The sequence below is a fragment of the Pagrus major genome, chromosome 15 (genome assembly GCF_040436345.1).
Source record: "Pagrus major chromosome 15, Pma_NU_1.0".
NCBI classification, from domain to species: Eukaryota; Metazoa; Chordata; class Actinopteri; order Spariformes; family Sparidae; genus Pagrus; species Pagrus major.
Window position 1 is genome coordinate 15559961 of NC_133229.1, and position 19056 is coordinate 15579016.

General features: G+C 41.7%; 1 long non-coding RNA gene across 1 annotated transcript; it reads left to right on the forward strand.

Annotated features, from left to right (window-relative positions):
• Nucleotides 1-17027: 17027 nt before the first annotated feature.
• Nucleotides 17028-18625, forward strand: LOC141009823 (uncharacterized). The gene is made up of 4 exons (XR_012180155.1): nucleotides 17028-17106; nucleotides 17586-17836; nucleotides 17955-18087; nucleotides 18213-18625. It is a non-coding gene; the product is annotated as an uncharacterized lncRNA (long non-coding RNA).
• Nucleotides 18626-19056: the final 431 nt, after the last annotated feature.

Genomic DNA, 19056 nt, shown 5'->3' on the forward strand with positions numbered 1-19056 from the left:
CACATGAATTGACAGGTTGTGCCAGCGCGGGAGAGCCGAGCCAAGGTTAACAGGGTTTTAAGTAACCGATGGTGTACAGATCACACAGGATTTAAACAGCATTGGATGAACGATCGGACTAGGTGTAGGGCGAAAGCATGAACCTAGTTGAATGCCCCTCTGCAGTGGATGACAGCGACCTGCAAGCTTTGGAGAGATTTGTTGTGCTAATGTATGACAGATCCAGCGATGTCACAACTGTGAATGAGGCGAGGCTTGATCTCTTTGCCAGAAAACAAAGACAATATGACCTGATCCCACCAACTCAAGCAGCACTCAAGGAGCATGCCAAACGTGCACATGTCTGTGTAGTTGCCCCTGCTAGACCCTATGTGCGTATTCTTTTTGCCAGGGTTACTCCCCCTTGGCCACCTGTGTTTTCTGGTGTAGACCTATGGCTCGGCTCCCCATCGCCACATCAGTGTGTCTTCAGTTCTAACAGTGAATCACATTTTTAGTTTAGTTCTTTAGTATTGTTTTCCACATGGCTAATTACCAGTGAGAGATATTTTTAGTTGAGGAGTTACTTTGTAATGTCAGCACCTCTACCTTTTATTTGTGAGAGATATTTTCAGTTTGTTATGGTTCTATGGCTGTGTCAGTCAGAGCTGCTGTTGCCTCTGGATCTGCCTATATTGTCATTCAGTTCTAATTGCTCAATTATTTTTTGGAGCGCTGTCCATTCAGCACCACAGCTGTGCTATTTTACTAATCTTCCTTTTTGTTTTCCCATCTTTTAGTATGTATTTGACAACGTAACTGTCTGTTTGTTTAAAAAAAACAAAAAAAACCTCCCTTGTGACTGTTACCTTGTCATGGTAAGGGAGCTTGTGTACTTCACTGAACCCTGAGAGCTATGCCGTTAGGAGGCAACTCCTGGCAGGTTTTACCACATCGGACAGGTCAAGGGTGAGGAGTTAGACAAAACACAGTCAAAAAAACACTCTCTGCCTTTTTAGGAACTCAAATTAACATGAGAAAATATATTATTTAAAGATCCTGGTGGCAATCTGAAAGAATAGCTGCCATCTTGAAATCTCAATTGGCTGTGAGCAGTTTCTGGTCAAGTGACCAATGTACACTGCGCATGCCAATTTTCATGTGTGTATCACCAACTGAATGATTACATCACTTAACTGCTCTACTAAGGTGGCAACCATCTTGAAAAATGGCCGCCATCTTGAAATTTCAAGTGGCGGGGACAATTTTCTTGTCAAGTGACCCATGGAGACTGCCCATGCCAATTTTCATGCCTATATCACCAACCAAACAATAACATCACTTAATTGTTCCACCAAGGTGGCGGCCATCTTGAAAAATGGCCACAAACTTGAAATTTCAAGTGGCTGGGACAATTTTCTTGTCAAGTGACCCATGGAGACTGCTCATGCCAATTTTCATGCTTGTATCACCAAATGCACGATTCTGCCTAAAATCAGCCGCTCCACTATAAGGTTTCATTTAGTGACGACAAAAACCGGCAGCAGCAAAGTTGAAATACAATTTTCCTAAAGCTCCTCACTGATGAAACCTAATATTAATGGTCCCTTTACATGGACTTATCATTCTTTTCTGTTGACTTGCATTGATACACAATCGATGTTCATAATTTCAGGGGGTTGCATAACTCAGCCCATATGCAAAATCTGTGATTCAAATGTTCATAAAGTAACTCTACCACCAGAAATAAAAACACAGGAGTGGTATCTGTCACTCCCAAAGTAAATAACAGTTCTTCAATACAGGAACAGGAAGGTGCTGCAGACAACTAAATCAAAGTAATTAGGTTTTTGTAAAAGGTAAATACTTGTGAACACAGGAGTATACTGTACGCTGTACTCTGATACTTATGGGAATTACAAGATCAACTCATAAAGCAGTAATATCGTCACTACTTTACATACTCACTGGGGATATAACAATGTGTGGTAACACACTACATCATAGTACAAAAAATGGGACAGTGTCTTAGACTGGTAAAATGTTGATACCTAATAAACCTTTGGTTCATTTAGTGAAGCCTGGTTCACCCACTTGCCAAATTAGGCCTCTTGTCAGGACTTTGTGGATGTGCACTGACAGAGTTCTCCTAACAACTTCCATGGAAACATGTCTTTAAATAAAAGAAATCCCACAATCCAAACACAAATACAATAAAAACAGTTCTGTAAACAATAATAATAATAATAATAATAATAATAATAATAATAATAATCATCTTTATTTATCACCTTACATACAAGAGCTGCAGGTCAAAGTGCTTTACAACAGGTCAACAAGAAAAAAAATATAACAGAAACATTAAAACAAGTGCAATACCAGGTGATAAAACCAAGCAAACCAAAGTGCATAGCGTTACATAGTTTTGTTGCATAGTTAAGAAAGGCTAAGCAGCTGGTTTTCTTATTAAATAACGACAGCAGAGGCTCTAAGAAGTTGATATGGGATTATAAAAATACAAACAGTTGGTCATATAGGCCGGTCCGAAGCCAATAAGAGCCTTGTAAACAATTAATAGGACTTGAAAATCAATTCTAAAAGACACTTGGAGCCAGCGCAGGTAAACTAAAACTGGAGTGATGTGCTCTCTACTTCTTGTTGTAGTTAAAAGCCTGGCTGCAGAGTTCCCAATTAATTGTAGTTTATCAATGGATTGTCTTGGAAGACCGGTAAAGGGAGGATTACAGTGATCATATCTATTTGAAATAAATGCAAGAACAAGTTTTCGGCATGTTGTTGGGTTAGGAACGGCTGTATCTTTGGTCCATTGCTTGAATGATAAAAGGTGCTTTGGTCAAAATCTTTATGTGGGATTTTAACATTTGGTCTGTGTCTAGGATAATGCCCAGGCTCGTGACTTCTGTGTCAGATGAAAAATCCAGCAGATTATATCACCTGACAGAAGCATGAATAATGAAAAAAAGAGCACCGAGGCAGCTTCCCTGAGCAACACCAGAAGGTAACGTTCATTTCTTTCATATATGGTCTCCCCTGGTAGCAAAAAACTTTGTTTTTCTGTGTGAGTGGAACCAAATCAAAACAGTCTGAGAGAGGCAAACACGGTTCTCAAAGCACTTAATAAGAATATTCTGATCAATTCAAATGTTCTGATCATACATACAGCAGAACAAGAACGGAGACCTTGTTGCATCAGAGCTGATCCTGAGATCTCTGACAACTTTGGTGAGGGCTGTCTCAGTGCTGTGATTTTCCCTGAACCCAGTGTGAATATTAAATCAGTCATTTGGTTACAAATGATTCTCTCCAGTGTATTACTAAAATCAGTACATTAGATATAAACTTGTCGGTATTCAAGACATCAGGGAATAAAAAGTGCTATAAAGAAGAAACTGCAATCAGAAATTATGCAACATCTGAGCTCTGGACCGGACAGACAAACTAAATCATAATGATACTTGTGATTACATGGATGAACATGTGGTTCATTTATATGCGAACAGATGAATTTGCTCTTTTCTTTGGTGGCTTCTCAGGCTGTGGTTCTCCTGAAGTATCAAGGTCATAAAGAGGAGGATATACTCCAACCCCGTATGATACCTTAACATGCACAAGTCCATCCTCACTGGCTGATGTAGTGATCATGGGACGATCCAGTCTTTCCCACAGCTTCTGTTTGATTTGACGTCCCAGCTCTAAACTATACGGACGAACCCGACCATCCTTGTACCTGTGAGGAGCAGAAGAAAGAGAAATTAAATCAGAAGGATACACTACCTCTCGAAAGTTTGGGATCAACCCAATCTAACTGACTAACAATTTGTTTGCTTTTTTAATCAGCACAGCAGTTTTCAGCTGTACCGACATTATAGCACAAGGGTTTCCTACTGATCCACAATCCTTTAAACATGACGCACAAGGATTAATCAACACAATGTGCCATTGGACCACAGGAGTGATGGTTGCTGAAATGGTCCTCTGTACACAGGTGTAGATATTCCATTAATGATTAAATAAAATTGTGCTTTTATTTCAAAAGTAAGAAAATTTCTATGGGACCCCAAACTTTTGAGCTGTTAGTGTACATGTGATAAAAGGCTTATGAATGAAAGAATTTAGTGACAGATTTGTAATTAAAATGTGATAAGTGATTTTTGACACAAGCAAACCTCAGCATTGGATCTGCCACTTCATGGTAGACTTGCTGGTACTCTTCCACTGGGAGGTTGTGGATTTTTAGAGGGCTGCCATGCTGCAGTGGAGCAGTGGAGGGTATGGTGCTGGGGGCCACATTTGAGACCACTGGCAGGTCAGCAGGGGGGATGGTGGACCGAGACCTTGGGACCAAATTCAAGCCTGGACTGCCACCAGCTGAGGTGGAGGATGGACGAGTGGGAACCTGATTCAGCACCTCTGGATGTCCAGCAGAAAGTTTGGAAGGACGGGCCACAGAGGTCCGCTTCCTCTTCTGAGGGAGGCTGGCAGTACCAGCAGAGTGCTGCAGCTTTGGGTTTACATTGAGCACCTGGGGAAGGTCGACAACAGATGAGAGGATGTCAGCTTCCAGTAAACTATTTTTAACAACACAGATATATAATCTCACTGGAAATATAACTACATCAGATGAACTGCAGGGCACTGCTATATTTCATTTTTCACCTGGCTGCAAGAAGTTTTAAATTTTAACGACCAAAACATTAAATTGAAATGAAATGTGAAAATCAATAAAACTTTGATGTGAACTGAACAGAAAAGTTGCTGTAATGGAAACCAGTCATGTAAGCAGTATAACAGGCCTGTACTGTGCCACAAAACATTCTGTCATCAAAATATTATCAACCATTCGTTTGCCATTTTGTAAAGCTGTCTAATTCTCTGGTTCTTGAGGGTAACATTGTGGAACATTTGGGCCATAAACATTTTAATCTTCCAAAATATAAGAATCAAATGTCTAACCTGGTCGTCCCTGCAGCATGGACTCTTGTTGTTGCCTCCAGGCTGCCTTGCTCTCTTTGCCCTGCGTGCAGAGACTGTCCCTGTTTTGTAGTAGGTGTGGTCTTTCAGGTGGATCGGCACATCACACGGCTACAACACACAAACATGTTAGGATGAGGCTTTACAAGTAGAGTGAACAGAACCAACAGAACTTAATAATGTGAATTTTATGCCATCATTTCCAGTAAATAATTGAAATTGGAAAAAATTTTCTTACCTTATCATTGAAAACAGATTTACAGTCAATCATGCCTGATGCTACATTGCTGGGCTCTGCTGAGGTGGAGGGGTCAGGAGAAACTGATGCTGCATCGCTGGAAGGTGCTGAGGTGGAGAAAGTGTCTGCAGGTGGCCCAGTATAGACAGGGGAGGGACTCAAATCTTTCAAAAGTGCATCTGAAGAGAGAAGAGGAGTATATGTCACCACTGGTTGACATTGTATTAAAAAACAGCTCCTGATGGTGAAACCCGATCAGTCAGCCACATTATAGACTACAGCATTGTAAACACAAACAGTGAGAGTGATTACACCGAGCATTCATGCACAAAATGAGCATTCCTCTCACATGATGCATGGTGTCTGCTACTCATATAAGACCAATTGCAAAACAATGTGTAAAAAGTAATAAACAGAAATTAAATGAACTAAAGTGCCACTTTAACTGCAGAATAAAACATCAACAAAGTCGACAATATTAACAATATCAAGTCCACAGCAGCTGCAGCCACAAACACAAACATTAAAACAAAAAGAGCTGCACTGTTTTTACAGACTGCACTGCATGCACATGCACAACGCCATGTTGGACCACTGGCAACGCAGTGAATGTACTCACCTGTCTGAAATTCATTCAGTGAGCCTCGAGCACCAGGAAGTCCTCCATAGTCTGCTTCTTTGCTTGACTCAGCTCATATCATAACCAGTCCACTCAGTCTCTGTCCCACTATAACCTCAGTCTCTCTGTCCCACTATAACCAGTCCACTCAGTCTCTGTCCCACTATAACCAGTCCACTCAGCCTCTGTCCCACTATAACATCAGTCTCTCAGTCTCTCTGTCCCACTATAACCAGTGCACTCAGTCTCTGTCCCACTATAACCTCAGTCTCTCTGTCTCACTATAACCAGTCCATTCAGGGGGGACAAAATGTAAATAATCCTATTTATATTAAAGATCCCATCAATCCTAAAGATGTCCTAAAATAAATACAAAGTTGTCCTATCATGTACTAAACAAGCATTATATGGGCTACAGAGGACATTCAACATACAACATTTAATGTAGAACCACAATTATTATTATTATTGTAGCATTCAGACAATCCTGCAGAATTTTTCAGTAAGATCACTGCATTATTCGGATTTATTCAGTCATTCTTTTTTTCTTTTTTTTAAATCCACAGGTTTACAGACTCTAGAGGACAAAGCCCAGCCCACTAGCTTCAGCACCGTGGTACCTGCTGGCTGCTCGTCCTATAATGACAGGTGACTGGACGTCAAGTCAGGTTTTGGAATGGAAAGTTTGGAAAGTCTACCTGTATTCCAGGACACATTTCATTAAAGGAATCTTGTAAAACGCATCAATATGCATCATATAGTTACTAATAACAATTTGTCTGTCAGTGGGTCGTTTTGTAAACCGAACACATAGCTGCTATAGCCTACAATGAATTAAACGCCAATCTTACCGCTTCGTGTGTTTTTTTTTTGTATTTGGAAACCTGCGCCTTTAATACCTGCTTCTTTTTCTCTCTAAGCTTTTTTAGTTCCTGCTTTACTTTTTGACATTTCCATTTGATCTCGCTGTTGTTGATGCACGTCTCTGTATTGTTAACGCAACAGGGGGCCAAGCAGGACCACTGGTCAAACACATTGCCCAGCAAACCTTTCTTCTTAAGTTTTGGGAAGAAAAGAAGCAAGTTAGATAAATGGTGGGCGACCTAAACCTATACATAGTGTTTTATTTGTAATAAAACCGTTTTAGGACATTCCCATAGCCGAAAGCAAAATATAAATAGAAAAAGTAAGTTGTAAGTAAAACGCAACCGTGATAGAGAAGTACAACCAGGGAATGTCGCTTTATATAGCTGTAAGTGTGCCAACAGAGGTAGTATCCCAGTGGCAGAAACGAGAACAACAACGCATAACGGAGATGAAGAAGGAAATGGTGTCAATAATGCAGCACAATCTGACTCATACATGATTAAGAACATGTGAAACATAAAGCAAACTGAACTCAATCTGACCCGTACAGGAGTATGTACATACACGAAACGTGTGTGAAAAATGTCCGAGCCCTAGAAAGGGAAGAGCAGCGGCGGCCCAACCAGCAAAGGCTAGACAACGAAAAAACTGCTTTGTTCATAATAACTTTGACTTTTACAATACTTTAACTACATTTTGCTCATAATACATAGCCTACGTTTAGTCTTTTATTATTATTATTATTATTATTATTATTATTATTATTATTATTAGGGCCCGAGCAGTGAAACTGCGAGGACCCTATTGTTTTTGTAGTGATTATTATTATTATTTTATTAATGCCGAAATGATCGCATTTTTCACTGCCTGAATGTGAATGAAAACGCGATTTTATTTGGCAAAGTCATTAGGCTTGGCGAAAATTTTTATAATCTCTTGTCGTTGTGAATTTCCACCACTAGGTGGCGCTATTATTAAGGAAAGTGCGTTTTGGCTAATAACTCCCACATACTTTGTCGCACATTCAAAAACCTTATATCCACGCGTTCAGTGAATTGTGCTGAATCTCCTGATATAGGCCACGGCCATTTCCGCCTACCGTTTTTTTTCGCTAGCTCGCAAAATGTCGAAAACCTACTTTTTCGAACTCCTCCCAGGCAATTTGACGGATTTGCACAAAACTTTGCACACAGCATCTGTGGACCCTTCTGACAAAAAGTTATTAAAAGAATTGTGATACGCCAAAGAATACTCAAGTTATTAAATAACAACTTCCTGTGGATTCGGGTCAAAACAGGAAGTGTTGCATATCTCCACATTGGTGTGTCCGAATGACGTGAAACTCAGGATACTACTTTCCCATGAGCCCCTAAGGGTCTGTGCCAAATCTTGGGCCATGACCACTAGGTGGCGCTATTTAAATTGAAGTATTTTATATCTCGACATTGGTTGGTCGGATTAACACAAAACTTGGTACACTAATTGCCAATGTCCTCCTGAGGACAACTGACGCAGGTGTTACCGATCTGACACTAGGTGGCGCTCTGGTGGCAGTTTCATTTTATAATTGGCACTGTGCCCACACCATAACACTTATGGACATGAAACTGATTGGGGTGGTATAGACTGGCATCTGTAACTCACACACCAAAAATCACCAGCAGGTGGCGCTATTATCAAGAAAAAACGTTTTTTGCTAATTACTCCCACATAATATGGTGCACATCGTTAAACATTATATCTATATGTTCCCTGAATACAGCCGAACCGTGTGATGTAGGCCACGCCCACGTTCGCACTGAATTTCCATTCGCAAATTCGCCAAATGTCGCAAACCTACTTTTTCGAACTCCTCCCAGGCAATTTTTCCAATTTGCACCAAACTTTGCACGCAGCATCTGTGGACCCTCCTGACAAAAAGTTATTAAAAGAAATGTGCTAGTCCACAGAACGCCCAAAATATAAAACAACAATTTCCTGCACACTGTCGTCAAACAGACATTCTTGTGTATCTTGATGAAATACAGTCCGATTAACACAAAACTTTTCCCAGTTGTGTTCCATGGCAAGATGAGCATTTCTACAAAATTTTGTACAAATCGACCAATAGGTGGCGCTTTTATTGCTAAATGACGAAACAGCAGCTTCACTGCCTTCAGTTCTGTTTCCTCTACGGAAGTTGTTGCATGAACAAGACTCGACAGCAGCAAGCCCGGACAGCAGCATGTAACGACAGCAGCATGACCCATGTCCCGACAGCAGCATGTCCCGACAGCAGCACGCCCCGACGCGCGTGGACTGCGAGGGCCCGTTCATCGCTGCTTGCAGCTTTAATTATTATTATTATTATTATCTTACCTTGTACTTTATCATTTCCATGTGATTTTACCACTTTTGTCTAAGAAGAGGATCTGAACACCTGCAATAAATAAAACTACTCATTCATCACATTACCTGTGTCTTTTTCCCGTTTTTCCTCCTCCAGTGTTATATTCATGTCCTGGGCTCCTTCTGACATGATGTGTTTTTGAGTCCTTAAGATTTGTTTTCTGTTCCCACAAGCTGCAAGCGGTGTCACTCTCACTCTATAGCTTCCTCCTCCTCTTTCTCCTCCTCTTTCTCTTTCTCCTCCTCTTCCTCCTCTCTTTTAATTTAGGCTCCCTTCTGATGAACCTCGGGCCCCTGGGACCATCTTCCTCTCCTGGCTCCTGCAGCCCCACATACTGTCGGATCTGGTCACACCCGGGCTCCGTTAGATCATTCCTCTCCTTGTTTCGCTATCTCCTTATAACTGTATTCCTGTAAATTTTGAGGCCTCTTCACTCTGATCTCTCTATCTATTACTAGTTATCTTGTGTGGCCTGCCCTCTTCCAGGTCACCATGGTGGACAGGAGGTCGTGTGGCTCGGGCACCACTTGGCGCTGCCTTGTCCTGCTCAGTCGTCTCCTGGATCCACATACTTTACATATATTATAATTCTTATCAGATATTTTGTCAATGCAACTTGTAAACTGTGATTTGCTGTTCTTTCTGTACATGCGACATCTATTGCATGTCTGTCCGTCCTGGAAGAGGGATCCCTCCTCTGTGGCTCTTCCTGAGGTTTCTTCCATCGTCTTTTTTTCACCCTGTTCAAGTTTTTTTTTCATCAACATGGCAAGTTTTTCCTCACTCGAATAGAGGGTCTAAGGACAGAGGATGTCGTTCACTGTACAGACTGTAAAGCCCATTGAGGCAATGTGATTTTGATTTTGGGCTATATAAATAAAATTTGATTTGATTTGAAGGTTTTCTCTTGGAGCGCAGACGCTTCTGCACTGTCGACTTCTGCCAGACAGAGGCTGACAACCCACCCTCAAAAGTCTGACATACCTACCTGTAGCTCTGCAGGGGTCTGGTGTATATGTGGCATCTGTCTAATCAGGAGATGATGACTTGTCATTTCATCACAAATAAATACAGACCTCTTTATCTTTAAGAAGACCATGTTTATGGGAGCCAAATTGTGTTTTATATGTTTCAGTTAAATAAATAAGTGCAGTTTGTATTTTGTTTAAAAGTTCACGCGAATGGAAATAAATAATTGATTTAATTGAATAATAAGTTAATTATGAATATGTAAAAGGTCAGCTAAATTCATTTGATTTAATAATGTTTAGGTGAGAATGATGTTTTGTATATGAAAACAGTATTTTAAGGTTTCCGTTAGTCCGAGTCTTCTTATGTTACTGTCACTAGAGTAGAGTAGGTGCAGTTGAGGCTCAATTGAGGACCGAGCCACACAGTTTTCTTACCGTAGTACTTTTTGCTGATTAGGAAAGCTTAGTTTTGATCACGCCTGTAATAAGACACAGCAAAACCTTTTAAATAAATATATTTTGTTTTATCTTTTTACATGTGGAGGTTTTTTCCTGCTCAAGCGAATGTACACGAGTCAAGTTAACACTATTGATGAGCTTCAGCTCCCACAATGTTGAAATAATCAGATCAGTCGGATCCACAGCAATTATTTCTTATTCATGACTCAAGTCATGTTTTTAAGTACTTTAGTTCTCTACTGTAAGTAGTTATTTTGATCACTATCTTTACTTCTGCTTTTGAAGACCCACTTGTTTTTGCAAAGTAACATTACTTATACTTGAGTACAGTTTTTGGCTGCTCGACCCACCTCCTCCTCCATGTGTCTGCATATTAAACCTGCAGCTGTCAATAAGACAGCTAACTGAGCGGGAGACTAAATGAAGACCAGAGATGAAACTCTGGACCTCACTAATTTCTTAATGATTTCTTAAAAGCCCCCAACGTGAATCTGGCGACATTCTCATTGGGTTGCTGAGATAGGCTAATAATGATAATAATAAAAGGTCTTAAATCTCCACTGCTTCTGCTTCTATATATTTACAAACTGACTGTCTTTGGGGTTTGGACTGTTGGACTACAGTCATTTTTCCTCTGATCATAAAAATAATCGGGAGATTAATCAATAATGAAAACAATCAACATTCTCTGCATCTGGCAGGATTAGTGATGACCCCTGGTAGCATCTGGCACCGGGGCCCATGTATATATTTGTATATAGTTTGTGCCATCGTGGTTTGGAGCATAGGTCAGTGATTTTTTTGGTGCGTCTTTCACCTTTCACTCTTTCTTGCCGCTGGCCTGTGTGTCTGACATGGTGACAACTACGAGGGAGCTACAAGGAGCTCTTGAGAGAAGAGCTCTCTCAAAAGACTGTTATTTTTTCCACACAGGATGAATTGGGAACTCTAAATAATATGTGCCCCATCCTGGGTTCACCCCACCAACTGCCCAGTGTGTGTTGGGACAGGCACCAGCCCCCCTGAAGCCATGAACGGCATCAGCAGTCAAGATGGATTCCTTTAAATAACGTTGAATGTATTTTCTGGAGCTAGAAATACATGTGACTTTATTTAATGAATCAGATTCATCAGAAGCTTCAGATGTCAGTGGAAGCTGCAGGAACAGTGTCTTCAGGATGGTGGTCAGTAGAGGTGAAGGCTCTACCACAGACAGGCAGCTCTACCAGGAAGATGAGCTGATAGAAGAAGCAGGAAGAGACATGAACAGCAGGACAGACACCTGTGAAGACGTTTGTAAATGACGGTTTACAACCTATGATCAGGAAGTTATGCAGGAAGCAAGTGTTCATTCTGCTGATCAGAGGAGTACAAGAGAACAACAGCATGTGTATCCTGAACAACCTGTGTCTTCAGCTTTCATCCAGCAGCCCACTAATGTCACAGTTGCAGCATCAGTAGCAGCATCACCTGCACGGACAGATGTAAGTTATCTGGCTCAAGCAGTCCAAGATAGCATATCTCTAAACAGGCTCCCAATGCCAGAGCCGTCTGTATTTACTGGTGACCCTATCCAGTTTATTGAATGGAAGGCTTCCTTCACATCGCTCATAGATAAAAAGAACATTGCTTCAGCTGACAAATTGCACTACTTGAAAAAATATGTAGCAGGTCCAGCACGAAAGACACTTGATGGCATATTTTATAGAAACGATGAAGAAGCCTATAAGGACGCATGGAATCGTCTCAACCAAAGGTATGGTCAGCCCTTTGTTATACAGAGAGCATTCAGGGAAAAACTAGCAAACTGGCCAAAGATCCATCCAAGAGATGCTGAGGGACTCAGGGCATTTGCTGATTTCTTACACTCATGTCAGGAAGCCATGCCTTATGTTAAAGGTCTGGACATTTTGAACGATTGTGAAGAAAACCAGAAACTGGTTCAGAAGCTACCTGACTGGGCAGCATCACAGTGGAACCGTAAAGTCACTCAAGTCATGAGAGATGATCAGGAGTTTCCCACCTTCCATGAGTTTGTCTTCTTTTGTTGTAACGGAGGCAGAGATTGCATGTAATCCTATTACTTCATTCCACGCTCTCCACTCATCAGAAACCAACTCTGAGAAACGTCATCTGAAGGAAAAGAAGTGTAAATCCAGTGTTTATCACACTCAAACAGTTACAGAGACTGAAACTCAAGTACAGTTAAAAACAGGTTTAAAGCCACCATGTATGTTTTGTCAAGACAGTAGACATCATCTTCATCGCTGTCCTGAGTTCAAAACGAAAGCTCTGGAGGAACGACGGAAATATGTAAAAGAAAAGAAACTTTGCTATGGCTGCTTGAGAACAGGCCATAATGCTAAGGACTGCCGCAATAGACATTCATGTGATAGCTGTAAAAGAAGACATCCTACGCTTCTCCACGATGACAACTATACTGAAGCCAAACCCACATCAGTCTCAAATCAAAGCACCACAGAGGAAACAGCAACCACATTGTCTCTCAGTGTGGAGACTGAGGAACCATCCACCAACACTTCAATGATCGTGCCCGTGTGGGTTTCCTCTGTCAACAATCCAGGTATGGAAAGACTTGTTTATGCGCTGCTTGATACCCAAAGCGATACAGTCTTCATTGACCAAGAAGTTAGCAATAGTTTGCGAGCTCAGACACATCCCGTAAGGCTGAAGCTAACAACAATGACAGGAACGGATGCATTAATGCATAGTCAAAGAGTATCAGGTCTGAGAGTGAGAGGTTACAGCGCTGCAATCCACATTGATCTCCCTCCTGCTTACACCAAGGATTGTATACCAGTGAATCAAACACACATTCCTACCTGTGAAACGGCAAGGCACTGGAGTCATCTCATCAAAATAGCAGATGAAATCCCACCACAGCTGGAGTGTGAAGTCGGTCTGCTGATCGGCTACAATTGGTCAAGGGCACTGGCACCACGGCAGGAAATCCTGGGAGGAGATAGTGAACCATATGCTGTTCGTACGGACCTAGGGTGGAGCATTGTAGGCTGTTTGTCACCACACCGTTACTCACCAAGCATCACCAATATGTGCTACAGAGTTTCTGTCAGCTTCCTCCAGTGACTCCAGCAGAGGCAATACGGGTTCTCGAGTCTGACTCTAACAAAGATGGAAAGACTGTGTCTCAAGATGACATCCGCTTCCTGGATGTGTTAAAGGAAGGCATCAGGAGGAACATTCATGGACATGAATGACCATCTTCTGTCAGGCCCAGACCTGCTGAACAATCTGAATGGTGTGCTTCTCAGATTCAGACAGCACCATGTTGCATTGATGTGTGACATAGAAAAGATGTTTCATCAGTTCTATGTGTATGAAGCTGATAGAGACTATCTACGGTTCTTGTGGTGGAAAAATGGCGACTTTAATGCAAAGCCACAGGAGTTCCGCATGAAAGTCCATCTCTTTGGCGCCGCATCATCGCCAGGATGCGCCAACTACGGACTGAAACAACTTGCCAAGGACAACGAGAATCAGTTTCCCCTTGGCTCACGATTCATCATGAAAGACTTTTATGTTGACGATGGTGTTGCTAGCATAGAAAACGTGGATGATGCCATCCAGCTTGCAAATGAAGCGCAAAAGCTCTGTGCTATGGGTGGACTGAGACTGCACAAGTTTATGTGTAATGACAGGTCTGTGCTGGAGAGTATACCTCCATCCGAGCGTGCTGCTGAAGTGAAAGCTCTGGACCTGGTCTTCAAGGACGTGACTTTAGAGAGAGCCTTGGGGATCCACTGGCACATTGAATCAGACACTTTCAGATTTTGTGTCTACCTAAAAGACCAACCTGCAACACGACGTGGTATACTATCTACGGTTGCCTCCCTTTACGATCCGCTGGGTTTTGTTGCCCCCTTCCTGCTCACTGGAAAAAGAGTGCTTCAAGAAATGTGTAGGCACGGCACAGGCTGGGATGATCCCCTCCCCAGTGAACTGCAACCAGTGTGGGAGCACTGGAAGAATGATCTTGCTGATCTAGAGAAAATCACCATACCACGCTGCTATGTGCCTCCTGGTTTCGGACAAGTGGTGAGAAAGGAGCTACACCATTTTTCTGACGCAAGCACATGTGGTTATGGCCAGTGCTCATATTTGAGACAAGTAAATGAAGGTGGAAGTGTTCATTGTGCTCTGGTTATGGGAAAGTCCAGAGTAGCTCCAATCAAGGTCACGACAATCCCTAGGTTAGAGTTGGCAGCCGCTGTCGTGTCAGTCACAGCAAGCAACACTCTGAAAGAGGAGCTTGGTTTGACAGATGCTGTTGAATATTTCTGGACTGATTCAAAGGTGGTCTTGGGGTATATCAACAATGAGGCACGTCGTTTTCACACCTTCGTGTCAAATCGGATACAGAAAATACATCTCAGCTCGTCTCCTCAACAATGGAGATATGTTTCAACCAATGATAACCCTGCAGACCTCGCATCTAGGGGTTCAAGCGCAAGTGAGATTCTCACAACAAGCTGGTTCACAGGACCTCAGTTCCTATGGGAGAAAGAGATACCTCCAGCTACAGATGTTAGCGCAGAAATACAGATTGGAGATCCTGAAGTCAAAAGGATTCAGACTCTAAATACACAGACACTGGAACAGTTGTGTCTCTCAGACCGCTTGTCAAAGTTTTCTTCATGGTCCAAAGCAACCCAGGCTGTCGCTCGTCTCATTCGTCGTGTCAGAAAGGATAAGTCAAAAGACCACAGCACTGTACAAGAACGAGAAGACGCCCGCTGCATCATCATAAGAGACTTACAGAGACAAGTATATCCAGAAGAGACAAGGTTGCTCAGTGAGGTAACTCCACTTCCTTCTCAGAGTAAATTGTTTCAGATGGATGCTTTTCTTGATCGAGATGGACTCCTCAAGGTGGGAGGAAGACTGAAAAATGCATCACTCCCCACCTCACTGAAGCATCCAGTGATTATACCAAAGAATCATCCCATTACCAAGGCAATAATTGCTCATTGCCATGAAAAGGTTCACCATCAAGGAAAAGGCTTGATTATTAATGAGATCAGATCAAACGGATACTGGATTCCAGGAATCAACAGAGCTGTGGCAACACATCTGCATCAATGTGTTACATGTCGGAAGCTCAGAAGGATCACTGAAGAGCAGCGAATGGCAGATCTGCCGTCCGAGCGTGTAGATCCATCGCCGCCATTCACCTATTGTGGGATGGACTGTTTCGGCCCGTTTTTCACTAAGCAAGGACGCAAGGTACAAAAGAGATACGGCCTGCTTTTCACCTGCCTTTGCTGTCGAGCTATTCACATTGAAATGTTAGACGACATGTCCACAGATGCTTTCATCAATGGACTTTGCTGTTTCATTGCTATAAGAGGAGCAGTACGTGACATAAGATGTGACCAAGGATCTAACTTCATTGGAGCTAAAAACGAACTAAAAGAAGCTCTCAAGCAAGTGGATGCTAATCGCCTGAACATGTTTTTGGCTGAGAAACAGTGTGACTTCAGCATGAACGCTCCGCATGCAAGCCATGCTGGAGGGGTATGGGAGAGGCAGATCCGAACGGTGAGGAATGTTCTTCGTGCCACTCTTTCACCCTCATCAGGCAGGCTGGACGATGCCTCTCTGCGGACGTTCTTTTATGAGGCAGCAGCTATTGTGAACAGTCGTCCACTCACAGTTGACAACCTAAATGATCCAGATAGTCCAGAGCCACTAACGCCCAATCACCTGCTCACAATGAAACCCACTGTAGCTTTACCACCTCCTGGCAGATTCATCAGAGAGGATATGTATGCTCGTAAGAGGTGGCGTCGTGTTCAGTATCTGGCGGAGCAGTTTTGGGGTCGGTGGAGAAGAGAGTACCTCTACAATATTGCTACCAGACAACGCTGGCATACCCCAAGGAGAAACCTCAAAGTCGGCGACATCGTGATGGAGAAGATACAGGATCTGCCTCGCAGCGAGTGGAAGTTGGCTAAAGTTGTAGAGACAGTAAGTGATAAAGATGGACTAGTGAGAAGAGTGAAGATTCGTGTTGGAGATCAGAAGATAGGAAGGGAGGGACAGCGTTCTGGCAAACCATCCATCGTCGAACGTCCAGTACAGAAGCTGGTTCTGCTCCTAGAGACTGTTTGACCACCCCCTTCACTCCACAACCATATTCTTTACAGTATGAAGAGTTTATGGACATTTTATAGACTCTTTAAAGATGCTTTAAAAGGTTAAAGGTCATATTTGTTTAGAAATCATTCATGCTTTACATCTAATAAGGGGATGAAAACCAGTAATGTTTTGGTGGGAGTGTAAATGACCCTTAGTATGTGTATATATTTCTATAAATATGTTGTCTTATGCTTACTTATTCATTTTCTGAGCTTTCAGTCAAGGCCAGGTTATTATTTCTTTAATTATAGCAGACGTTAAGTTCGGGGCTTTTATTTTGAAAGCGTCTCACTGAAAACGAAAGCTAAAAACATCCGGTCTTCATTGGCGGTGAAAAAGTGTGTCTGCCTAATGTAAGAGAGAGAGAAGAAGAGAATAAGTTTCATGAGCACCTGGCTGATACAGGCACAAGGTTTGTTTTTATTACTTTTCATGTGGTGTTGACTGTCTAGCTGGGTTTTGGTGCTTTTGATAGTTCGATACTTTATGATGTGTTTTGGCTAGCGTGATTAGCATTATCTTGCCGATCGTCTCGATCTATATTAAGGCAGACAGAGCCAGTTAATTCATTGGTCGCTCTGTTAATGCAGCAAGACGTATTGTGTGTGTTTCATGTAATCTTTGAGAAGGTTAAAACTGCATATTTGATTGAAAGTGAACGGTTAAAAATGTTAATTTCATGTTAAATAGCATCATATATATAGCACTCTATTGGAGGTTGTCTATAGGTTAAAATGGGTTAAAATGTGATTTTCCATGATTGTTATTGTAATTGTAGCAGTTAACAGAATCATAATTTCATTGAGTAAATCTTGTAAGGCTATGATAAGTTTATTGTTTATTATTATTATAAGGAAAAGTAACTATATTTTTGTTTTGTCCTTTTCATAGCTCTTACGGTGTGTTCATAATTGAATACGGTCTACAAAATAAAACAATATGAATCATCAGTTAAAGAGTACGACCATCATTCAGCCGGGGATGCTACAACGTTTACCCTCCCGAGCTTCCCTGCCAGCTAACCGGACCAGCCAGTGGTGGACAGAGAGGACAACACATGGGTGGTTGTGAAGGACGGGATGCTGAGATCAACAAGAGTGGACACACTGGAATGTAGTCCTTTACAATCAATCAATACAACAGTATGGAGCCCCAATGATGTGAATTAATATTAAGAGAGTTAATGTTACTATTAATGTGCAAAGTTAATTAACAAAGGTATTGACTGTTCTACTCTATTATCTGCTGTTTGTCTTTAAGAAAAAGTAGATGCGATGAGAAGAGACAAGGGGACAGGAATCCACATGTCTACAAAAGAAGAGAAGAAAAAGAGGGACTCCTGATGGGGCTGTAAGATCCACAGATGAGACGAGGAAAGGAGACAGCATACATTGTGAGCTTTCTCATAAAAAGACACAAGTCTTCATTTTTATCTGTTTTATTATCAGTTTCCTCTACAGATGGACACCTCTTCTGGCTGCGGAAGTTGTTTGTAAACTGTTGTTATTGTTGACCTAGTCTGCCAGGTGTCTTTTAGAGAGGGGAAACAAAACAACATGAAGAAGAAACAAGAAGACCAGACCAGACGAGAGGCGAGGAGACAGGACAGCATGCACTGAACCCTCTCATTTACGAAGATAAGTTAACATTCATTTCATGGTATTATCAGGACTCATACATCTACCAATACTACATTTGTTGGGTTGATGAGGTCATTAACTGTTATTGCATCTTGGCTGTCTTTATCCATTTCCAGTGAGGACGAGCGTCCCCAGATGTCCCCTCATCTGCTGCAGCAGGACCATCAGAGATAGTTCCTGAGGATGATCAGTGTTGCAGATACATTTGTCATGTCTGGTACTTACATTGTAGCCTGGCATGCTACTCTCAATGACTTCTTTAAGTCTCTAATAAACAATAAACAAATATATTTACAGGACAAGTTACAATGTGTGTTTGCATTTATAATCATATAGAAAAACTGATTACATTTGTTACATGTGTTATATAAAACCAGTCATCAGGATCTCCACAGAAACTGCATATTAAAATGACAGAAGTCACTTAAACATTTAAAGTAAGATGGCAGCAGGAAAGTCGAGGAAAAAAATATTTTCATTACAGCTTCTAAGGGAACTTTAGTATCAAACGAACAAAAATCTATATTTACATCAATGCAATACGTCTGAATGATTGAGGATAAACAGTAGAAGTCAAAAGCATAATCAACAGCATCCATCAAAGTGTTTTACTCAGTGTTGTGTTTGGTTCCAGGTAAATGTGTCTGTTTTCAAGAGGGAGCATTAAAGGATCAGTACTGTAATTTGTGTTAATTTGTGGACACTAGTAGTGGTAACACTCT